Source organism: Aedes aegypti, chromosome 3 (genome assembly GCF_002204515.2).
Source record: "Aedes aegypti strain LVP_AGWG chromosome 3, AaegL5.0 Primary Assembly, whole genome shotgun sequence".
NCBI lineage: Eukaryota > Metazoa > Arthropoda > Insecta > Diptera > Culicidae > Aedes > Aedes aegypti.
The window spans coordinates 330,832,531-330,859,580 of NC_035109.1; positions in this window are offsets into that span (position 1 = coordinate 330,832,531).

Genomic DNA, 27,050 nt, shown 5'->3' on the forward strand with positions numbered 1-27,050 from the left:
CAGTTTAATACTGAAAGCTGGTGATATAACCTTAAAAAAGTGCTAAAAATTCAATTCGAATGAAATTGTAAGTATCTTTGAGTTTTTAATTTTATAAGAGTGTTCGGAATCCGAAGCAAATGTGTCCGGAATCCAAAGCAAATGTGTCCGGAATTTGAATCAGCTCGAAAGCGATGTCCGGATTTCGAAGAAAGACATACAATGGAACTTTTTTTATTTTACCGCGATGAATCAATACCCGGACGCTTAAGCGGTGCAGCATGATCTTATTCCAATATCAATATATTTGCATTAGATTTGATTAACGCACTAACGTGTCACGAATCGTTTCGACTTTTATCTTGATGATAATTGCAAATATTCTAGTTAAAATAACGAATATAAAATGGAAATAATGTTTTTTATTACACATGTCTTGTTTTCAAATCCGGACATGTGAATCAAAAAACCGGACATTCTTGAATCAATTTCTGGATATCCGTGTTTAAGCCAGCTTAATTCAAATAAAATTAAGAAAATTCAATTTAAATGTGGCTATTTCTCATATTTTTTGTTGTTAAATACAGGGAAACACATAATAATGTTTTTAAAAATGAATAATCAAGATTATTCTGTATTTCGGTTACTCATATCTTTTGGTTGTAGCCGCGAGCAAATAACCTGCAACAATCGTCATCATAAAGTCGACTTTCCCACTACAATTTAATTTCATACACGACCATCCACTTTTTCTTGCATTTATTTCAGTTTTCGGTGCATTTTTATTACAAAATAGCAAACTACAAGTTAAAGGTTAATAAGTTAAATCCATGATTCACAAATCCGGACACTCACTTATCACACGAAAAAATGTCATTTTACACTTGTTTTCACAGTTTTAAAGTGTTCCAATCATTAATCTAACATATTTAAACACAAACTATGGTTTGCAACAATTCGCATACAATGTCATTGAAATTAATTATCGTTAACTTGACCGCTCTTTGTTTTGCTGAATCTCTTGAACTACGAAAACTGCACTACGATATAATGGTGTCAAACTGATGTTTGATTATTATTTTTATTAATTATATGACAATGGCTACTAGATCAAATTGTAGTCAAATCATGAGCAATGTTATAAAGCTCAGATGTGAATCATTAAAACCACATAATTATTCAAATTCACATTGTAGGTATTCAGTATAAGTTACCAGAGTGTCCGGATATTGGTACCGTCCGGATTTTGATTCACCACGGTAGTGAGATTTTCCTCAAACATTGTATTTTTCTTTGCACAGCAACAAAAATTGAACTACCTATGTACGGTGTGGAAATATTTTATAGCTTCAAGATATAGAAGAATTTGCTTATAAAATTCAACTTTGAAGTTGTACTGCCTCTCAGATGTCCGGATTTCGAAGCAAAACGGTCGTTTTACGATAGGTATATTAGTGAATCCTGGAATTTCCAAGTATCAATAACAGATGGTTTTCAAACCTATTTCATCAAATTTAGAAACAGAAAAATACTGCTCGTGGTGCATACTTGATTATGAAATTTATCACTATCACATGAAAATTATTGGTCTAGAAAAAAAACAAGGGTATTAACTGACTGTCATAAGAACATATAAGTTGAAGATTCTTTCATTTTTAAACTATACCATATTTCATCAAACTTCGAGAGTGGTCTTGGGCTTTTTAATAATCACGTGCTTTTATCGAAGGATTTCTCGAGATAATTTAACCAACATTATCTTTAACAATACCGAATATTAAAGATCAAGCGCATACAGCCATAGTTATATCCATTAAATTAAGGGATTCCGTTTCACAACTCAGGGTAGTGAACGGACCAGTCTTGCACCTTTATGAGCTGCATCACTTCTCGAAGAGACAAACCATTTGGAAAAATGGCATTCGAGGTAAAGGGTTATTCTGGAAACTGCCATTCGCAGAAAGGACATTCGAGGAAAAGTGGCACAATCGTTTGATAAATAGTAAAGACAAACTATAGATATTATAAACAACATATAAAACGGAAAGAACCAAACACTACTCTTCACTTGATATACATTAGTTATGGTCACAAAACAAACAAAATTTAATTGGTTTCCTACAGGGCGTTAAGTTGCAGCTTATCTACGTGAAACAAGTTATAATCACTTCAGGGCGTTGATACAGATTAAAAAAATTGATTGATTTTTACGGGGCGTTACGATTCAATTCATTAATGTGGACTAAGGTTAAATTACTGCAGGATATTGATAGAGCTTGGAATTTTCACTTAATGTCATACAGGGCGTTGAGATGTACCTGATCATCATAGAACAAGTCAGTCACTCCAGTCAAATTACTGCAGGGCGTTGATACTGCTAAGAAATTTCAATTGATTTTCAACAGTTCGTAAATATGCTCCAGATCTCACAAAGATCAATATGGAATTCAGTCAAATCACTTCAGACCGTTGATATAGCTTGATCGATTGATGTAATACAAAGCGTTAAGATGTTTCTGAACTACGTGAAAGAAGGCCAAATTACTCCTGGGCGTTGCTCAAGCTTGGAATTTTTAATTTATGTCCTACAGGGTGTTGAGATGTACCTGATCTACATAGAATGAGGTCAAAATACTCCAAGGCGTTGATACAGCTTGGAATTTTCAATGGAAACAGAGCATTAAGTTTCACCTGATCTACGTAAGACAACAAGGTCAAAATACAAGGAAAATAGATATCGAACAGGGCGGTAACATAAAGTTGATTTACATGAGACGAGTCCAAATTACTTCAGGACGATGATACAGCATGGAATTTTAAATTGATGTCCTACAGGGCGTTAATATGCACCTTATCTAAGATCTACGTGAGACAAGGTCAAATTACTCCAGGGCATCAATACAGATTGGAATGTTCAATCGATACAGGGCATTGAGGTGTACCTGATCTACGTAAGACAAGGTCAAATTAGTGGAGGGCGTTTATACATTTTGACAATTGTCCCACAGGGCGTTAAAATGCAACTTATTTACATGGAACAAGGTCAAATCACTCCAGGGCGTTATTAAATCTTGGAATATTCGATTGATGTACTTGGTCTACGAAAAATGAGGTCAAATTTTCCCAGGGCACTGATAAAGCTCAAATTTTCGATTGTTGTCCTACAGGGCATTGAGATGTATTTGATCGATATGGGATAAGGTCAAATTGCTCCAAATTTTTAAATAATGTCCTACAGGGTCGTAAAATGCAGCTGATCTATATGGGACAAGTTTAAATTACTCTAGGGTGTCAATTCAGATTGGAGTTTTCAATCGATGCAGGGCATTGAGGTGCACCACATCTACGTAAGACAAGGTGAAATTAGTCAAGGGCATTTATACATCTTGACATTTGGCCCTAGGGCGTTAAGATGCAACTGATTTACATGGCATGAGTCCAAATTACTCTAGGGCGTTGATAATGCTCGGACCATTCAAGTGATGTGGTGCGTAAAGATGTACTTGGTCTACATAAGGTGAGGTCAAGTTACTCCAAGGCGTTGAAAAAGCTTGAAATTTTAATTGATGTCATACAGGGCGTTAGGATGTTACGGCTCTATATGGAACAAATTACTCCAGGGCATTGATACTGCTTGGAGTTTTCGATTTTGATATATGTGGAATAAGGTCAAATTATTCTAAGGCGTTGATAATGCCTGGAATTTCCATTCGATGTGGTGAAATTACTCTAGGGCGTTGATACAGCTCGTAAATTTTGATTGATTTTCTAAAGGGCGGTGATATGCTCATGATATATATGAAATACTATGCAAATAGGTTTAAATTACTCCAGGGCGTTGGTAGGTACAGGTTGTAAATTTTGATTGATATCTTATGGGGCGTTAGATTGTTGTTGATTTCATACATAATTTTTTATGTCTTCGGGTGAAAAATTCTATAAAAAAATCTGAGATAAGCTTCTTAGTCGTCGACTAAGCGCGACTAAGCAGGACGACAGGGCTGACTCTACTGTTGATGCACCACAAAAACAGCCATCAACAACCCTGCCGATAGCATTGTCGGGCAGGTTTTGGAGGAAAAGAATGCAGCGCGGGCTGCAATGCAGCAGCATGAAACGCGACAAAACGTGGAGCGATTTAAAAGAAAAGGAAAGCAGCAAACCCGTCTCTTCCGGGATAAAAAGAAGCGGAATGAGAATAAATGGAGCAGCTGCATCGTTCACAAGAAGCTCAAAAGTTCTACAAGAAGCTTAACGTATCCGGAAAAGGCTTGGTGCCACGAGTCGAAATGTGTAGGGATAATGAGGGAAGCATCTTGACGGATGGACGTGAGCTGATTGAAAGATGGAATCAAAACTACGATGAACACCTAAATTGCAAGGAGAACACAGGCGCAGAAGTCCACGACAGCGGAATAAGTGACTGCGTAAGCACGGCGGATAAAGGAAACCAACCTGTTCCCACATTGAGGGAAATTAAGGATGCCATCAACCAGCTCAAGAACAACAAGGCAGCTGGTAAGGATGGTATTGGAGCTGAACTTATCAAAATGGGCCCGGAGAGGTTAGCTGCCTGTCTGCACCGGCTGAATGTCAGAATCTGGAAAACGGAGCAGCTGTTGGAGGAGACAAGAAGGACGACCAACTGGAATGTGAAAACTATCGTGGGATCACTATCCTGAATGCCGCCCACAAAGTGCTATCTCAGATTATCTTTCGTCGTCTATCACTAACAGCAAATGAGTTTATGAGAAATTATTAAGCTAGTATCAGCAACGGCCGATCAACGACAGAACCAAACTTTCACTGTACGGCAAATCCTCCAGAAATGCCGTGAATCCCAACGCATCTCCTGTTTATCATTTTTCAAGCGGTTTATGATAGCACCGACCACGTAGAGCTATGAAAAATCATGGACGAGTACAGCTTTCCCGGGAAGCTCACAATACTAATAAGAGCAACGATGGACGGTGTGCAGAATAGCGTGAAGATTTCGTGCGGACATTCAAGCTCGATTGAATCCCGCCGGGGACTTCGACAGGGTGATAGACTTTCGTGCTTGTTGTTCAAAATCACGCTGGAAGGTGTCATGCGGAAAGCCAGGTTCAATAACCGAGGTACGATTTTCACAAGATCCAGCCAATACGTTTGCTTCGCGTATGATATGGCTATTGTCGGCAGAATATTTGGAATAGTGGCAGATCTGTACACCCATCTGAAACGTGAAGCTACAAAATTCGGTTTGGTGGTGAATGCGTCAAAAACGAAGTACATCTGTCAGGCGGAACCGAGCGTGACAGAGCCCGCCTTGGAAGCAGTGTTACGATAGACGGGGATACCTTCGAGGTGGTTAATGAGTTCGTCTACTCGGTCGCAAATCCTGGTTCACGGCTGCTAACAACATCAGTCGTGAAATACGAAGACGCATCATCAGTGGAAGTCAGGCCAACTATGGGCTCCAGAAAAAGCTAGGACCGAGAACAATCCACCCCCGCATCAAATATACCATGTACAAAACGCTAATTAGACCGATGGTCCTCTATGGACATGAAGCATGGACCATGCTGGAAGATGACTTGCAATCACTTGGAGCATTCAAACGACAGATGCTTAGGACTATTTTCGGCCATGTGCAAGAGAATGGTGTGTGGCGGTGGAGAATGAACCATGAGCTTGCTAGACTCTATGGTGAAACCTGTATCCAAAACACAGCGAAAGCCGGAAGGGTGCATTCGACAGGGCATGTTGCAAGACTACCGGACATGGTGTTCACGTCGAATCCGGTTGGTACAAGAAGCAGTGGAGCACAGCGAGCTAGGTGGCTTGATCAACAATGAGGTGGTCAATCAACAAGGTGATGATGCAACAAGTCTGGAGAACGTGGGCCAAAATCGAAGTTGGAGGGACACAGCCATAGACCGAGTAAATTAGCGTAACATTGTTAACGAGGTTTTATCAGACTAATTGATGTAACTGTAACACTAAGTAAATAAATAATAATAGTACCGTCAAACGGGGTATCTTGCAACAGGGGTGAAACTTGCAACACTTGAACATGTAACCATATTGTCTTTCGTTAGCATTGAGTTAAATTATTCTAATTCCGCTGTTTACTAGCCTTAAGTATACAAAAGAAGATTTTGGCGAGGGTTTGGGTATTGTTTCTTTTTTGGTTGATTTGCTGGAGGTGAAAATCATATTACACATTGGATTGTATCAAATTAATCCTGCAAAACGTTCCTCGTATCACACAAACGGTAGAAATATGTCGTTCGAGGCACTTGCTATCAACTACAGTACTTAGTAGTGTACAAATCTATATAAATAAAAATGGAATGTTGTTTGTATGTCACGAAATGGCTTACGAACGGGTCAACGGATTTGAATGATTCTACCTCCATTTTGTTCGTCAAGGGTTCCGACGTGTTTGTGTGTATGAAAATCCCAAGATATTCCCCGGGAAAGTTTGAAAAACGTGTGTGAACGGAACTGTCATTTCGTATGGGGCGATCAATATCGTTTTTCAACAACCTACTTGATGGCTAAACGAAGTTTGCCGGGACCACTAGTTGACAATATAAAAGTATTGATAATATGATGCTTAAACACTGTAATAATCCAAAAACTTTTGTTACTACCCCTGTGGGAAAACTTGCAACAGCAATTTTGATTTCAATTGTTTGATATTTCTTGCCGTTTGTCATCAAAAACACATGAGAAGACAAACTTGAACATATATTTGTTCAATAACATTAAAATAGTTATACCTCAATCAAATCAATACACGTTTAGTACTAAATATTAGAAAATTAACATAAATCGTATTATTATTAAATTTAGTTTTATTTTCTTCATGAAAATAATGAATAATTTTGAAAATCTGTATAAAAATTATCTTGCAGATCTGCCATTGGGAACTTTCTGCATGAAATATGATGGAAGTTGATGTAAGAACACCAACAGAGACCATTTTAAAATGTACATATCAATATGTCCTACGTCATTTTGATTTATATATGTATAAAAACTAAGTTTGTGAAGTAATATTTAAAATACCATTGTATTTGTAGAAAATTTGCATTACAACGTTTTAATGGCTTTCCAATAACTGTAAAGACTTATGATTTGCTAGAATTTCGCCGTGTGGACACCCTATGCAATGCCAGTAAAGTTTTCAATCGAATTGGTTTAATACTATAATTAATAATAACTCAATCAATAATTATAAGTTTTCTAAGAGTAGAGTAGCCTGTGTCCGATTATTGTCATGCTCAGCCCTGTCGTCGTAAAATTTGAGCTTCTTAGTCGTCCCTTTTTGAGGGGGCGTTGCTATAGCCCAGAGGGCGCTTCTACTCTAGGCGTTAATGATGTCGTCTTATTACAAAATATGACAACAATTTGAATTTATAGGGATCGAATGTGATGGAGATTGTGTTGCTATGGGTTTTCGCCTTTCAGTCTATACAGATCATCAACTGAAATTCTGAAACGGAAGCTGAATCAGTTGCAACATTTTAATAAATAAAAATTACGAATATCACAAATACTTCAATATACAATCCTAACAAACGAAAATCAATATGCATTTGTACGTGTTATGTCTGTGTTCCATTTCAATATGGGACAAAGAGATCACTTACATGGACTTAAACATTATTCAGTTGAAAAATTTCCTACAACGACTTCTTTACATGTGTCTATTTTATAAAAGGTATTCAAATTCAGAAGAAGTGTTCAAGTCTATGGATCAATTGAATTTATTATAAATTATCAAATTATTCCTCAGGTAAGAGTTTCAATAAATAATATGAAATTCCAACGCTTTGTGAACTGAACTAAGAGCTGAACAAGAACCGTCTAGGAAGTTCACTATCTACTGTACATATGAAAAGAAAGATTTTTTCAGCATCAAACTTTAACATATTTCATCAAAGTTCTAGAATTGCTTGAGATAATTCGATCGATATTGTTTCACGCATGCTGAAGTGTACGTCAAAATTTCAACATAATTTTGCTTTCCATACGAAAAATGTAATTTATATACCAGGGAGCGAATTAAACATTTATTTGTGACGATGGGGCGATAGTCCGGAAAAAAAAAATGAATAAACACTACTTTTTCTTTCAACAATTCGTTCATTGACTTTCAAGTGGATCATAAAGATCCCCTGAGTTTCTACAAAACAATTAAGGGCTATGAATAAACCACATTGTTTAACTTTAGAGCTTTACGAACCCATTCGCATCCCAATCATCGTGTTTTTTGTCCATACATTTTTTTTATAAATTTATATGAACCGTGGTTTTGGGCCCCTTAATGATCACTTGCTTTTATCGAGAGATCTCTCAAAATAATTTAACCAGAAATTTCTTCAATAATATTGAATCATACTGAATCAAGTGCATACTGTTAAAGCCCTGAATGCAAATGTCATTATATCGCAATAATCATTTACTTAACGTTCAACGCTCCGTCATCGTAATCATCGTCATCATCGAAACTTCAAAAGCAGTTTTTCGGTTCAAAGATGAAAATTCTTCGATGAAAATGTGTTCAGTTGGAGTTTCGGTTGGAGAGTAGAATACAGTGAACACATTTTCCTGTTAATTTTCTTGATTTTGAACAAAAAAACTGCTTTTGAAAATTCCGAAATCAATGAGGGATCCCGCCCCCTTAAGCAGGGCTGGTAGCAGTCAGACAGTAAAATAATAGTGACTTTAGTGACCAAAATGATCAAAAAAGTGACTAAATAGTGACCTAAAAGTGACTTGCAAACTACAAGTATAAGTCACAAAAATGACTTGAAATGAAAATACGTTCTATGTGTAAATTAACCTTCTCTCTGTGCGAAAAAAGCCACGTTGTCTGTGTTTTGGGATTCCCAGATTGTTCAACAAAGCAAACATATAGTGTATAGCCTTTAAACTAATGAGCAACTTTGCCAAAGACATCAATATTACAAATCATCAGAATTTAGAGCCATCGTAAGATCTATAGAACGTCAAAGTCGCTTAGGGGAATCAGAAAACCATGTTTTTAGCTAGCGCCATCATGTGGTGAAATTCCCAACTGACCAATACATAATATAATAGCCCTTTCCCTATTGCAAATCTTCACCGAAGAATGTATAATTTTATATAGAACTTCTTCTGAGATATAAGCGTGCAAAGTTTCAAAAATTCGTTGTTTTTAAACATTCTTCACAATAACCCCTCCGAGCAATGAATCAGCCCCCTTATGAATTTTCTTATATTTTTTAGTCACATTCAATTAAATTTGCTTTCCAAAACACAGACAACGTACTATTTTCATGAAAAATTTCGATGAACTATTTTTCAAGATAATTGATAAAAAATCCTATCGCGTATAAAAAACTCACGGAAATTCACCAACGTATGAAAAAGATTCACAAATCGGTTCACTGACAAAAAAAGTTACAGCCCCGTCAATGTACTCTGGGGTCATATTAGTTACTGGCAAAAAAATAATTGAAGATTTTGAAGTAGCGATGTAAAACGAATTACTTGAAGCATTTCTCAACAAATCTGGTGAATAAATCGAGGGAAAATTTTTGATTGTTGACGAAACTGCTAATCTGTGGCAGAATTTCTGTTAAATTAAACCATTTCTTGCAAATAAACAATAACTCCAGAACACAATTGATTATTGACGAATACGAGACAAACCGAATAAGATGACTGTTATTGAAAATAATCATATTACTCAGTGGCGACTCGTAACTTCACGGTTTATCTGATCTACGACCCTGAAATGACTAATTTTCCTTACTTAGATTATAAAGCAAACAGTAAACGATAGAAATCGCTGAAATTTATAAACAGGTAGATTTGACGTTAGGGAATAGTCACTGATATCACTATTAATATTTAACTATCGTCAAACAATGTACAAACACTCATTAAAGAAACGTGTTTTTCTACATAAATAGTTGATGAAAGTCTTGTAATAAAACACGTTCAAGGGTTGATCAATGGAAAAATGTATTGTTTATTTGTTGGAATTTCTAATGTAATTTCTGAAATGATTTCCAGTAAAATTAGTACTCGCTTTTGAAGTCCTGGACGAGTTTCTGACAAATTCTTTTATTTTTTTTATTCCTAGCCGTCTCTGGCTTTTCTTCCGGAGGAGTTTTGATGATGTTATTTGAGAAAGCGGGTTCAAGATTTCTTCTATACAGGGTGTCCGAAAATTATCCGAACAGCAAAATATAGGGAAAGATGATCTCGCATTGAAAACAATGAAGAATCAATGTCCATGTACCTTTCATAATACATCTATGCGCTTACACAACATACAACTTTAAATAATTTTGAATTGATTGCTTGTTACTGAGATAATCAAATTTATTTTTTATCGGAGACATTTTTCCTGAGCGCCGCTAGTCATACTGGAGATGTGTTATCCCTAAAATCTAAAAGCGATAAATCCAAATGTCCAATTATTATTTGAAGTAACCTACAGTTTAGTGGCTTCAAGTTAGACTGGAAATAGAAAATTATTCGGTTCAAATCCAGTGAGTTCTACGGACATTTCTCTTCCGTCATGAAGCTCGAAAAACAGCTCCGTTTAAGATACCTCAACATATTTGGCTTGGCTTTACAAATATTTGAAATCGGAAATGTGTCAAACCTACTTCTTAAGAATATAATAAGCCAATGGATAAAACCATGCAAGAATATTGAATTTAATATGCTTGGTTGTATAGAGCCATGTCTTCAAAGATTGTACGGATAACTTGCGGACACCCTGTAGCTGTAGATTACTCAAAACAGATATTGGTCCTGGTTTTTGCCAAAATTTAATAACATATTTCGGACAAAAAAATCATCCCAAAGATGCTTTCTAAGCTTTGCTAGAATCTTCTCTAAAAATTATTATAGGAAATGTTGACATTTTCCATAGGAAATGTCCACAGAATATTCACTTGAATTCTTCCAGAAACTTTTTCTTGAATCAATAATCTTCTTTCGGTTTGATTTTGAAAAGCTATTGAAGCCTAACTTGTCATTGGCATCAGATCAAGAAAAAAGTGACTTTAGTGACCATTTTCCAGAAAAAAGTGACTTTAGTTACTTTTTGATGGAAATAGTGACTTTTTAGTGACCAGGTCGAAAAAAGTGACCAATTCACTAAAAAGTGACTTGCTACCAGCCCTGCTGAAGGGATTGTGCTACTTTTCCCTGAATATTGGTTCCCCAAATGTCGTTTACTCGAACGCCAGTCCGCTGAAAGTTTATTCTCCGAATACCCCGTTTTCCCAAAAAGTTTTTGGTATTCAACATTATCAGAACTTCATACATTTCAGAGTAGTGAACCCTAGTATACACCCTTTTTTACTTGGTTGGAGGTTCTTTCGAGTTTCACCGTCCTCATCATATTTGGAAATAGGTCAAAAATGACCAACAATGATCGTTCTCTCTAGTCCACCATCCTGTAACTGAGGACTATTCTCGCACCTTTATGAACTGCATTACTTGTCGGAAAAACGGAAAAATAGCATTCGGGGACCTGCAAAAAATGGAATAAAATAAAAATATTATAAAACAATATAGAACACACATTTCAAACAGAAAGAAGTAATCAAAATATTAAATAAATTGATCGGAATATACAATACGTTAATCACCATTGATCCTGATTGCGTCACTCGTTCCCGCAAGAGCAGACGACGCAATTAAAGGATCAAACACTCTTCTTCACTTGATATACATTAGTCAAGGCCCAAGTAAAAATGACGCAAAAGTCAAAACTGAAAAAGCAGTTTTCTCTTTTTGAATAGACAAATCAAAGAAAATAAAAACATCAGGCTCTTTTATTTGCCAACTGAAAAGGCTGGTTGTTTTTATGTTTATCAATTTGTTGTTTTAAAAGGAGAAAACTGCTTTTTAAGTTCTGACTTTTTTGCCATTTTCTCTTGCACCTTAAAGTCATAAAGTAAACGCAATTTAATTGGTTTTCTTCAGGGCGTTAAGACGCAGCTGATCTACGTGAAACAAGGTATAATCACTCCAGGGCGTTGATACAGATTATATAATATGATTGATTTTTATACAGGGCTAATTTATCTATGTGGACTAATGTTAAATCACTGCAGGATGTTGATAAAGCTTGGAGAAATCATGATACAGAGGGTTGAAATGTGCCTGATCTACGTAGGATAAAGTCAAATTATTTCAGGGCATTGATATTGCTAAGAATGTGTAATTGATGTCATACGGGGCATCAAGATGATCTACATGAGACAAGATTAATTATTATAGGGCGTTTCGTAAATTTCGATTGATGTCATACAGGGCCTTAAGATGCACCTGATCAAAGTAGAAGTTGCACCTGGTCTACATAGGATGAGGTCAAAATAATTCCAGATCGTTGATACAGTTTGGAGTTTTATATTGATGTCCTACAGGGCGTTAAGATGCACCTAATCTACATAAAATAACCTTAAATTATTCCAGGGCGATGATAAAGATGTTTTTTTTTCAATTGATGTCCTTGCGGACGTTAAGATGTATCTTTTATACATGAGAAAAGGTCAAAATAATCCAGCGCATTTAAAAAGCTAGGAATTTTCCATTGATTATTCAGTTAACGCCCTGCTGCGCTTGCTCTACGTACGACAAGGTCAAATTATTCCAAGGCGTTGAAACATCTTCACTATTTGGATTGATGTCAAACAGTTGTGTCATGCACTTGATATTCATAGTATAAAGTCAAATTACTCCCCAGAGCGTTGGTACTGCTAAGAAATTTCGATTGCAAAGATCAACGTGGAATAAAGTCAAATTACTCCAGGGCGTTGATATAGCTTGACCGATTGATGTCATACAAAGCGCCAAGGTGTTTCTGAACTACGTAAAATGAGGCCAAATTACTCCATAAGGCTTGGACTTTTTCATTGATGTCCTACACTGCCCATAAACGCATATCAGTCCCATGTTTGCTGGATTTCCTATTCACATGGGACAATTATGCGTTTATGGGCAGTACAGGGCTTCGAGATGTACCTGATCTACATGGAATGAGGTCAAATTACTCCAGGGCGTAAGTAGGGGAATTCAGGGTAAAACCGACACTGTGGGTAAGCTCGACACCCTTTGATTTTTCAAGTTTTGAGCAGATTTTCATGCAAGTTCCACCACGCTCTACCTTAACTTGTGAAATGTTGTGTTTCGAATGACATTACAACTGACGCTACCAATAAACTGCCAATATAAATAACAAAATCATATTAGATAACATAGAAGCAACAGCAGTTGCAATATTTCGCTGTTATTCTTTAACTATTTCGCATGTGAAATTTTTATAATGTCATTTTTTGTTCTGCGTCTACATCATCATTTACTATTATTACGTTGATACAACATGAAGGAGAAATTAATTTTTGGTTTTTCGACAGCTGAAAACGCTATTGAAAAATAAATGTCCACTCGGGGTAAGATCGACACTTTCATTTGGGGTAAAATCGACACCTTTCTTTGCTTCATAATCTAACTTCAGGGAATCTTTCTAATCGGAAGACTATCTCTGCAGTTTATGTGAGTCTTTATTTTCGAATAACAGTGAAGTTCACGGATGGCGAACTTGTTAACATGTTAAATATGACACTATATGACTTGCCACAAGCTATCATTAAGTATTAAAAAAAAATATTTCTATGTTATCACGTTTCAACTAATTTGATGAAGCTGGAAGAAATTTTTGTTATTTTAAATTGAAGAATTAATAGAATTTGAAATATTTTCACATAAATTAATCTTATAGTTTATTTACCGTCTATGAGGTTTGACAGTTTTTATCATCTAAAAATAATAACACTTTTCTGTTTTGTTAAAATAAAACGTATTTTTTTTCAAAACCAATCATTCGCTACAACTTCATCTTCGTAAGCATTCCATGAACACAAATTAGTAATATCCATGTGTATTCACCCCAACTTTGTAACCTTAGCATGGGACATTTGGAATTTTTAACATATATTTATTGGATCTTTGGCCTCTCCTCAAAAATTTACGTAATATGTGATTAATCCTTTGGAGTAAGGGGTCATAAATGTCGAAAGTCACGTTTAAAGCCTGCTTTTAAATATGCATTGTGATGGTGATGTTCACAACGTATAAATTCTACTCAAAATGGAAGTGTCGGTTTTACCCCAACAGGGTGTCGATCTTACCCGCACTCTAAATTGTCTCACCTAAAAATGATGAAATTTCAATTTAATTTAAATCACTATATAAGCTTAATATATCATCCAACGATCGCAAGGATTGATAGATTTATAGCCAATATGTGATTCTACAACAATTTTAGGTTCGTTTAACAAGCGAAAGAATACAAATTTTATCAATAAGCTTAGGGTGTCGGTTTTACCCCGAATTCCCCTACAGATTGAAATTTGAATTGATATCGAACAGGGCGTTTATATGACGCTGATTTACATGGCACGAGGCCACATTACTCCAGGACGTTGATATATGGAATTTTCAATTGATGTCCTACAGGGCGTTAAGATGCGCCTGATCTACGTAAAACATGTTCAAATTAGTGAAGGGTGTTCATACATCTTGACATTTGTCCCACAGGCCTTTAAAATGTAGCTGATTTACATGGAATTAGGTCAAACCACTCCAGGGCGTTATTTAAATTTGGAAAATTCAATTGATGTCCTACAGGGCGTAAAGATGTACTTGGTCTACGTAAGATAAGGTCAAATTACTGCAAGGCGTTGATAAAGCTTGAATTTTCCATTGATGTCCTACAGGTCGTAGAGGTGTACTCTATCGATATAGGATTAAGTTAAAATACTCCAGGACGTTGACAGAGCTTTGAGTTTCTATTGATGTCAAACAGAGCGGTAAGATGCATTTGGTTTACATGGGATGAGGTCAAATAAATCCAGCGCGTTTATACAGCTTGATTTTTTTTAAATTGTCTAGAGGGCGTTAAGATGCAGCTGATCTAGGAGAGAAAAGTTCAAATTAGTCAAGGGCGTTTATACCTCTTGACATTTGTTCCACAGGGCGGTAAGATGTAGCTGATCCACATGCGGTAAGGACAGTTTACTCCAGGGCGTTGATTAAACCTGGAATTTTTAATCGATGTTCTACAGGGCGTTAGATAAGGTGAAATTACTCTAGAGCGTTGATACAGCTCGTGAATTTTGATTAATTTTCTACAGGGCAGTAATATGCTCCTGATCTCGAAATGTTCTAGATGAAATGGTTGGTGTTCAGACAGACTGAACCAAGTGCTTTTTGAAGGTTTCAGGAAAACAACCCCAGGCATTTCAAATGTAAAAATATTCAAATTATTTGCTGTAATAATAGAGCTTATCTATTTGATTATACATCAGTACCGAAATAGCATCGAAAAAATCAGAATTTATGGAGTCTTTAACATGTCTTTAAAGCGCCAAAAAATCACGTAGTCCGGTCTGTCTGAACACCGACCAAATAAGGTAATATTACTCCAGAGCGTTGGTACAGATTTGAAATTTCGATTGTTGTCTTATGGGGCATTAGATTGTTGTTGATTTTGCAAAGCACTATCACATTATTTTTTATGACTTTGAATGAAAAATTCTTAAAAAAAGTCTGAGAAAAGCTTCTTAGTCGTCGACTAAGCGTGACTAAGCAGGACGACAGGGCTGGTCATGCTGTTACTGTAGAAAATTATCAAATGATCATAATAGGATATAGGATATAGGATAAGTTTTTAATAGTGTACTTTAGGTACACACTCAATCTGTTCGTTAAAAATAACTGGGTTTAGGAACTACCGAAAAAGTCAGTAAACTAAAATAAAATGTCAGAAATCGAAAAACGGAGATTTTTCACTGAAATTTTGCAGAGAGTTTTCTTTTTATATCGTATATCGATAAAAAATAAAACATTGTGGAATTTGCTTTTCAATCATGCGTGACGACAGTTTTCATTTTACTGACTTTTTCGGTAGTTCCAAAACCCAGTAAAATTTTACCGACCCCAGTAATTTAATCTAAGTGTGTAGCACTGTGTGTTGCATGTTACTTCACATCATGGGTAGCATTTAAAATGCATATTTTTCGTCTCTCCTGATCCCAGAAAAACAAATACCGTAAACCGGGGGCAAATTGATAACTATTTTACAACTTTTTTTTGTTTTACCCTTGGGAATTCGAATATTGTCAAATAATTTTCGACAAAATCAGTACTCCATTGATCTTTATCAGTTTATGTAATCGACTTTTCATGAAATAATATTTGACATATGATAAAAATAGTTTTAATTTCAAAAAATAAAAATGACACACTGGGGCGAAATTGATCACCATATAACAACGCAGGTTACAAAATAATAAAATGTCCGTATCTACTAAATTAAGGTCTCCTGAATCTGAAAATGAGGTCAAAATTCTTACAACTCGAGTATTTGATCATTTTATTGCAAAATTAAACAAATTTTCATCTGCCTAATACGCCTAAATGTAGGCAATTTTCCTTGAAATAGGCAGATATTTTTAGAATAAACGTTTTTCTGAGCAAAAAAAACTATACTTGCTATGCTGTATGATATCAAAAATGAGTTCAGCACTTCATACTTAAGCTTACACAACATTTTAAATACTCAAAGCTGATATGTACGCATAGCACCAGTAGATTGTTTAACACCGACATTTCCAACGGTATTGCTTACACCTTCAAATAGTGTGGATATTTCTATGCAAAACTGACCCTAATAAAAATGAAATAGTGCAACATCATCATTTAACATCCATAAACTAGAAAACATGGAATGTCTGTGGTGCCAACGAAGCATTCAGCATCCTTTGGAGGAAATGTGTTTTGGTATCGACCTGATCAAATTCGCCCCACTGATCAATTTGCCCCCGGATTACGGTACTGATAAAATGAATACCGCGTGGTATTCTTTACGTGGCGAATTGGTGCAAGTTACCCCGTTTGACGGTACTTTCTGTTAACTAGATCTTTGGCAGTATTCTATAGAATTTCCAAATTATAATTTTCGTGAAATTTCTTAAGGATTCTTGACGAAATATTTTGAAGATCTTAAGCAAAAGCATGGTTTTTAGTTGGACTCCAAGGAATTCATCATGATGCAATTATGATTATGAATTAATATAAACGCGGAATACAATGTTTGAAATACCTAATCTAAATATTATTGTGCGTAACAAACCATTTTTTTTCGGCCTGAAGAAGACGCCTGCCTCTGTTCGATTACGTCCATGATTCATTATCGTTATCGAGTTATAAACAAATTGAGTCACCCTAACAGTGCACCAAGTTCCGTTGCAATACAGCACACCACTAGGGTCAACGATGCCGGTGGTCATCTTCGTCGCGATAAGCCTCGACTGAGAGAAAAAAGCATAATTCATAATTCAAACGGGAGAAATTTCCAAATTAACTATCACAACGAAACGGGGCGACAGTCGAGCTGCGTATCCAAGGTGGTGGAAAAATCGAGGGACACGCCATTGCTCTTCACGATTTTTTTTTTGTCCAACCGTTCACGAATAGAGTCAAGGAATGGGTGGGACAGAAAAAAAATATCAGAAAGAGAACGGGGAGGTTTCCCACCAAACCAACCGCATTTCGCGTGTTGCGACGTTTTGTCGGAATCGATCTTTTTCGAAGGTAGCCTGTGCTAGGTTTGGTAGCGGTTTGCATGCAGGAAATGATCGAAAACGGTAGTTTTCGGTAATTTGATTTTATTTGCTCTATAAGCAGTAATTATGGGTGAGTTGAGGAGGATTTTTTTTGTTTCTCCCACTTCGGGGGACTATTTTCGAAGCGGTCGGCATTGCTTCAGTGTCTGGCTGGTGAAGCGAAACTAGTCAACCGCACAGTTAGTTTGGTGGAGCTTGGCGGCATTTTTCGATGGAGTTTATACATAATGATGGCTTGTGGGAATGAATTTGTAAATGTTCACGAGAGGTCGAAGGAAATGAGCAATCATTGAGCTGTGTTAAACTTGTCACGACATCCAGTGGAATGAAATGCTTTTCTGGATGCTTTCTTGCTAAGGACAAATTGATGTCAAAAATTGAATTATAATAGAATTTCGTCAAAATTGTTGCATTGTGGAAACTTTCAGTAACACGTCAGTTGTTCGTTATTTTTCTTGCCACCAGAAATTAAATTGCAAAGATAACTACTCATCTCCTCTGCAAAAGCCGTCGAGCAGCATTTTTTGACCACAACCCTGCAAATAGTTACTGACGCGCAGCTATTCAACAATGCCAAGCTTAGGGTCGTGGGTTCTAATCGGTCGAGGATCTTTTCTTAAAAGAAATCCTCCCCGGGGGGTAGAGTATCATCGTATCTTACCAAATGATATACAGTATTGGACAAAACATTTGCAACTTTTTCGATTTTACATTCAAAATGACCAACTTTGATAAACTATATCTCAGTTATTTATGGACCGATTTGAATGAAATTTTCACAGAATATCAGAAATAACTTGAATTTTAACATATATTTTTGAGTGATTTCTCCAATCCCAAGTTAAAAAGCAGTAACGGTTTGACCAAAGTGAATTTTTTGACGATTATTTATAATTGACATAACTAAACATATTGAAGGTAAAGCTTCATGGTATCTTTAGCAAAGTTGTAGATTTTGACGAGATGAATAAGTTTGCTGAAGACAGTTTTTGTGTAGGGCTATCAGATTTTGAGATAAAAAGTTTTGAATTTTTCGTCAAAATCGTTATTACTTATAAACTCGTGATTGGAAAAATTATTAAAAATATATGTTAAACTTCAAGTTATATCTGATGTTCTGTGAAAGTTTCATTCAAATCGGTCCATAAATACCTGAGGTCTAGCTTACCAAAGTTGTTCATTTTGTATGGAAAGTCGAAAAAGTTGCAAATGTTTTGTCCAATACTGTACGAATGCAAAAATGGTCAATTGGCAAAGAAAGATCCATTTTCATGACTATGAAACTGCTCATAAGAACTCTAAGCTGAGAAACAGGCTCCGTCCCAGCTGGAACGTTACTCCAGAAAAAAGAAGAAGAAGGAGAAGTACTAGTTTTACGGCGTAGGCAAAACACACACTTAAAAATCGTATTTTTACAACAATTTTATATTATTCCTTTTTAGAATGGACCAAAATCTTATGATCAGTGGCGCGGGAAGTGGGTAGGACAGGTAGGACATGTACTACGCACAAAAACACCTGGGTAGGACAGTCAATGGATTGTTCTACCCACGAATCAACAACAAAAAACAAGATCAACAGAAAGCTTGAACCATAAATTAAACTATTTTTCGCCTGTTCAATATACCAAAATCGTACTTATTCTTATGGAGAATAGAAGACACGATATTGTTTTCATTGTTTTCTCATGCCTAGTAACGCGTAACAAGGTTTGTGCACATTTTAGAATATCTATAATGAATATTTTGGGCGAACTGATTGTAAGAATTGTTACAAAAAATTTCTTTAACTGTTAGAAAAATAAATGGATCAATCCTCTCTGGCATTTCTGAATCAGTCAAAGGATGGTTCCTTAAAAATATGTACGCCCAACCCTGTATATGTTCTGGCACAAATTGCCGTGTGCATTCCTTGAAGTAATTTTCGAAAAGTTTCTGAAATATCCTTTCAAAATTATCAGAAGATTCTCGAAGAATATTTGAAAAAAAGTAATGGATTAAACTAAGATCAGTCGTAACGTTTTATAAACAGTATATGTGTGATGGTGCTAGCGATTTCCAAACGTGCTATCACTCTTGATGTAATCTATCAAAGCATTGCTACACAAATTAACAGATTTTTTGCTGCCCATCCATTTGTTATATAGAAATAGACGAAGAAATTCTAACAATTCCACTGGTTGTAAAGGCAAGCAGTTTGGTCTATTTTTGTCGAATTTGTTTGATAAATTGGTTGGATAGGGTTTAACTATGAAGGATACTCTTATTTGTTCCTTATTATGCTTGTATAAAATCCTTATGCAAAATTTAACAGGCTCCAGAGATTATAACGGGTTGAATAGCCTCTTCAATAATTTCGTCTCAGATTTGTCGAGGAAAAACTGCAGTAACTATCATAGTGATTTTATATAGAATACTTTCAGAAATACTTTAGAAAATTTCCCCAGAATTTGCAGAAAAAAATCTGCAGAATTTAGAAAACAATTCTCCACAATTTACACCAGGAAATCCATGAGAAGTTCAAAGCTACTACTTCCAGTAATTTCCTCAGGTATTGTTTTAATATTTTTTCCCAAATCCTGGAATTTCATCCAGATATTTTTCACTATTCCTTCAACCGAATTCTCCAGTTGTTACTCTAGGAGATCTTCCAAAGATTCCTACAGAATTTCCCCTAAGGAAATCTTCAAAGTTTTTTTTTCAGAGTGTTTGACAAAAAAAGTATAGCTGAAGGGTTTTTTTCAAGAAACCTTGTAAGAATTTCTTCGCCTGTTGATGTGGATTCCTTCAAGTATTCATCCACGTTTCCTCCCAGAAATCCTAAATTCCTTGAGTGGTTAGACGAACAAATCGATTTATTTTTTCTAGGGATTTATCCAGCATTTCATCCAAGTTTTACTCTAATAGTTTTCCAAAAAAATAACTTCAAAAGTTTACACCAGTTTTATACCAGTTAATAATTCAGAATTTTTTTAAATGGTTCCTCCGATCATTCATGCATAAATTTATTCTGTCCATTCTTTTTCGAAAAATTCCTTGAGAGAATCCTGTGAAATACAATCCCGAGATTTCATTGATTTTATCTATAAACGATTGAAGTATTCTACCTATGAAATCTTCTTAAATAGCGTCAAAATTCCAGGAGTTCTTTCAGAGATCCTTGTTCAATAAGAATGACTTTAAAACATACACAGGTTTTATCAGAGGTTACTTTAGGATTTTCTTTAGAAGTTCCTTACAGATTTATATTCCTGAACAAAATTTATTGGCGTTTTCCTGGAAGAATTCCTTAAAAATAAAGTTTTAAAAAGTACTTAAGAAAATCTTATAGGATTAGTGTAGAATTTTCTGTAGAAATAATAGAAAAAATCTCTGGAACAATTGCTGAAGGTATCGCCAGATAAATCTTCTGTTCAAATCATAGGATATCCCTAGAAATATCTGGAGAAGTAGTTGGTTGAATTTTAGGAGATCTTTTGTCCAGAAATTTTGGACTGTCCCAGGGAAATCGATATATAAATCACTGAATAAAATCTTGGAAAAGTTAAAGACTTTCTTGAAAAATCTTAAAGAATTTTTGAAGGAATTCTGGAGATTTTTGAGATAATTTCAGGAGACATTTCTTTTCTTTGGATTCCTTGGGAAAATCCATTCTTGAATTCTTGAGGTATCTTAAACAAAACTGTTGGAGAATTTCCCTAGGTAGAAATTCCTTGCGAAATAATTGCTTAATGAACTCTAGTATAAATTTCCGGACAAACTTCTCGAAATAATTTCTAATGAAATTTCTAGAGCAGATTATGAAAAAAACATATACACATACTTGTCACGAGAAATTCTCACGAAAGGAGTCTTAGATCTTAGATAAATATGTGCTCTAATGGTATGAAGAATCGAGCACTTATTTTCTGGCTCCTATTAGGTTTAGTTTTGTATTTTTGAAACCTGTTCAATCTTATTTCGGCCTCCTTTAGATTCCTTTTAAGTCTAGTTTTGCAGGCAAGAGGTCACCAATTTCTTGTTTTTTAAGGTCCTCGGTAACTACCAGCCATATGAAGACGAAAACTTTCTTTGTCTTGTAGTAACGACAGGCACCCTTTAAATTTAAACTATTAATGTCAATCACTTTTTACCTTCATATCAAATAATATTTTGCACCGCTTTATAGCAAACAATCTGAAAAAGCCACTAGTGCGATTAGACAGGGCTATCTTATAAGGGTACACCGTTCCCAACAAGATTGCATAAATCCAAAAATATTAGTTTAGAAATTAACGGCTTATATGTCCGGTACTGAAGGATCTTCACCCAATAAAAGAAAGTTCTACTGAATAGGAGAATACTGGCTCTTGTGTAACCAAAGCATCGCAGTCTTAGGGATCATGCACAAATTACGTCACGCTCCGAGGGTGGGAGGGGGTCAAGCCATGCGTGACAAGTCTTACAAAAATTTCGGAGGACTCATACAAAAAACGTGACAAGGGGGGTCAAAAAAGTTGAAATTTAGCGTGACATAATTTGTGTACCATCCCTTATCAGAGTTTTCATATTACTTCCATACATTTTTACAATACAAATCTACCAGTCTCTTTTTTTACAGCTGACTTTCTCGCACGATGGAAAAAGATCTGATTGACACCCACCTGCAAACTGCTCCTAGCGTGACTACCTCCAACAGGTGAAAAACGATTCCCATTTCCATGTAATCATCCTCGGAGCCGAAAGCTAGATCTACATTTCTAATCGATGACTTCCCGTGCGCACTTCACTGTTTGTATCCATCGGAGTCTATCATCTAATTTGATAGTTTTTTGCTTCCTGTCACACCGAAACAAAAGCCCTTCTCGAGCGAAGTCAACAACGATGTAATTGGCTTACAACCCTTATCTAGGAGCTGTCTGTCTTGCCCAAGGAGGAAGATGATCCCTTCTCAATCTAACCTTTTTGATCTTATCCTTCACTGACACGTCCTTAATACGATTCTCTGTTGGGATAATTTTTTTTACCTGCGTGAGTAAGGCGGCAAGACCGTCCAACTCAGAATTAATTGCTCAGGTGCTAACACAATCTACTCCTACGAATCACATCGGTTCGGTTGACACAATTGGGGTCCCAAAAAGGCACATCCCCGGAGAGGACATTTAGCGGGGTGTTTAAAAACATATTTATAACTGTCAACAGCAGCACTTTGTCACGTTCTTTCAAGTGCTTTCTGGCTATCGGTGTGTCTTTGCCGAGAAGAAAAGGAAAAAGGTCAAGCGTAAAATTCCGTACGGATTGTGTTCTCTTCATCAACCGTCGTCCATTCAAGCCGCGGGGACGCATCAATAGCTGAATGAAGATGAGACATCATTATGATCGAAGACGAACTCGGACGGTGGCGATCAATCGTTTGTCTCCGCGCGGATTGTGAATGATGAGCTGAACATTGTAATCTGGCTGCTGCTTTGACCCAGAACGGTGCGCAGTGGTTCAAAGGTGGTCGCCTTCAAATATCAATGTTGTTTTCTTCGAACGGCATGCTTCTTTTGTGGTTGAGATAAGAAGTTTGTCGTAAATTAAATGGATTTGAAATTTTATAGAACTCTGAGTTAATTGCTTACATGATTGAAAAAATATACATTTGCGATCCATACTTCACCAACTAGCTATGAATTTGAAGCTCATTCCGTAATACTAACTTCAGCTAAAATGTGCGTATGGCGGCCTCAACAAATTACGTAACGCTCTAGGGGGAGGGGGAGCAGTTTCAAGAGTTACGACTCAAACAAAACTTTTAAATTATTCATACAAAAAGCGTTACAAAGAAGAGGGGGTCAAAAATTTCCAATTTTAGCGTTACGTAATAAATGCCTATTGTAGAGAAATGAAACTTGAGTTCAATAAAAAATGTTCAAAAAGTTCATAATCAATAAATATGCAAAAAAGAAAATCTTTAAAGCGCATGTTTTTTTTGTAAGAGAGTATTATAAACAGAAGTGGCCCGCGAATGCCATTTAAAAGTACAATTGGAAGCTTACAATAAGAGTTTTCATATAGAGGATAACATATTCTGCGAAAATTGGCGTTACACTATTATGACAATTAAAAGTATTTTGCATTTCGAAGTATTTCGCAGAGGAGCGCATTTCAAATTAAATACATAAAAATAATCCTATTGAACGGTAATTTCACAATAATGAAATGTGTTTAGAAACAATATTTGCACTGACCATTAACAATGAATGTAAAAGGAACAACATGTTAGTGTGCGTGTCATCCCGTCAGTCGCCAGACGAACCAAAAATATAGAATGTTTGAATAGCAAAATTTATTATTTGTCTGAAATAAGTGATAAAATAACAAAAATAATAACTGAGTTTGTACGGCACAAAAACTTAATCAAAACATATTTTGCCATTGTAATAACAAAATAATAGTAAAAATATAGGCAATCGTAAATAACAAATTAGGTTATTATTTTGATACTGATAACAAAATAATAACTAAATATCTAAATTAAGCATGATTAAAAAACGAACTTTTAGCTTTCACAATTTGTTATTGTTTTGTTCTCATGAATTATTTAAATAAAATTTTTAAATATCAAAATAATGATATATTTTACTATGATGGCGATATCTGTTATTCTTTAGATATTTAATGGTTTTTGGTATTTTTGCGCAAATAGCAAATTTTACCATGATAGTATATTTTGTTATTTAACTAATCAATAACAAAATATACTATCATGGTAAAATTACATGGATTTCAAGTATAACATATCAATTCAGATCCAGAAAGTGCAGATCCATACTAGCAAAACTTCAATTGAGTTGTGAAAGATAGTTTAGAAATTTGGAGTTGCGTTTTTTTTTAAACTTTCAGCCTAGTTCTACCTTAATACAAACGTGGTGATGTTTCAATGCAACCTTTAGACGGAATATCTGCACAATAAATTGCATTCTGCATTCTTGCATTGCAATTGATATTCTCAGTTTTTCGTAGTGTTTTGGAACGAAAACATCAAAATTATAACAATTTTAATTTTTTTTGGTCATCATAATTCAAAAACCGTTTGTATTCTAGCAAGACTATCTTCTACAAAAAATATTCTTTTACTCAGCAGAAACAAGTTTCCTGATCATTTTAATAATCCACAAACGATCCTTCTTTTACGAGCACTTGAGAGTTCGAGCTGTTTTATTTTTTACATAAACAGATGGGAAAACTTCTCTGTTTGTACACAGAATCAGAACGGTGCTTGAGGATAACGAGTCATATATTGCGTAACGCAAATATTGACATCTTTGTATGGAATTTTTAAAATATTTGGGTGATCCGTAACCAATACTGTATGGCCAAATCCGTAATCATCATCACCATCATCATCATCATCATCTAAAAGGTCTTCGTATTTTTAATAAGATACAAGTATTTGCAAAAGTGCCGTACATATTGTGTTTTCTTCTCTAAAATATGATGATTTTTAATCTGACAACACTGCTTGACTTGTGATAGAAAGATAATTTGAATCAGCTTTAACAGGAATGGATCAAAGCTTTTACTAGCTTTAGTATGGGCATCGAAACAAATAAAAATAAAAACAGAGTTATTGTATTTTATGACAATTTTGAGAAGTAGTCATATCATTTCAAAAAGCCCATTATTGAACTGAATAATTTTCTATATGCAATGTCAACAAAAATAAGTTCAAGTTCAGAAAACTCATAATCATATATGCGCCGTTGAGAGAAACATAAGTATGTGACTCGCAAGAATTCTTGAAAAATCCTTGAGTTTTGTAGAAAGATAAAGAGAAGAGAATGTAGACGTTGAAAGGAGAGTTTTCAGTTGAAAACACACCAAAACTCTAAATTAATTTACCCCTTTCCTTGTTAGTAATCGTAAAATATTTGACTCTGATTTTGATATATCTCAACTGAAAAATTGAATCAAATGATTGATGTAAACCACAACTACGCCTGAAGCAAGGTAGTAAAAATGTTGCATATAAAGTTGTAATTGAATTACGCTTCTCTAATGGACTCAAATATTTTTTGAGTATTGTACGCCTGAAGCAAGGAAAATTAAATCATATATAAAAAAATTACTCGAAATAATAGACTGGGCGAAAACCGCGAGCAGAAGACAGTTGAAACACTTTTGAGAACAGAAATATTGAGACGTTATAGAAGCAATTTAAGCAGGAATGATTATGATGTTAAGCCCCATTCCGCCTTTTCGTCTACCGAAAGTTCTAACGGAAAATCATCAGATAATGTACCTACTTCAAGTAATATGTCAAACTCTGATTTTATTATAACAATCGAATCAAATGATTGATGCAATATTCAAAATCACGACTATGGCTGATTGGAAACCTGGATCCAAACTCAAAAGAGATCCAAACTCTTTTGTAATTTTTTGAATTCAATAGAAATCACAGATATAGTCATTTTCAGATATGAAAAGCAAATGATAACGAAGAAATCCAACCGGACGACTTTATATAACCATCCATGGGTACAATTTATGTTGGCAACTACTGCATGCAACAACCCTATCATTCAACAACTTTGTGAAAACATACAGGTAGGATAAAAGATAAAGCGATATCGAAATCATACCATTCCAATAAAAAATACCTACCCTTTATTGTTCGAGGAAGCACTCATTTCGTTATAACATCACACAAATTAAAATAAGATATATTTATGGCAAGAAACGTAAATTCTAAGTTATAAAAGTGTTTTCTTAAATCGTCTGATTTTTTTTTTTAACTGGCCAGGATTCAATTGTTTATTCTCGAAATGTCTATTTCTTATGGCTAGAATGAGAGTCCTTCTCACGGTTTAAAGCTCATTGCTGTATCTTCAGATTGTGAGGAAAACCTTGCTAAGAAAAAAATAATAACTAAATATCTAAATTTAGCATGATTAAAAAAAATGAACTTTTAGCTTTCCTGCTAAAAAGCTTTTGCTTTTTGAATCTTAAATGAATATCATACAAATAGTAAAATAAGCTATTATGTCAAAATTTGATATTGGTTTGTTCTCTTGAATTATTTAAATAAAGTATTCAAATATCAAAATAATGACATATTTTACTATGATGGTGATGTTTCAATGCAACCTTTAGACGGAATATCTGCACAATAAATTGCACATCTTTGGTAAGTTTCTGGTGATATTCTCAGTTTTTTGTAGTGTTTTGGAACGAAAACATCAAAATTATAACAATTTTTAATTTTTTTGGTCATCATAATTCAAAAACCGTTTGTATTCTAGCAAGACTATCTTCCACAAAAAATATTCTTTTACTCAGCAGAAACAACTTTACTGAACATTTTAATAATCCACAAACGATCCTTCTTTAACGAGCACTTGGGAGTTCGAGCTGT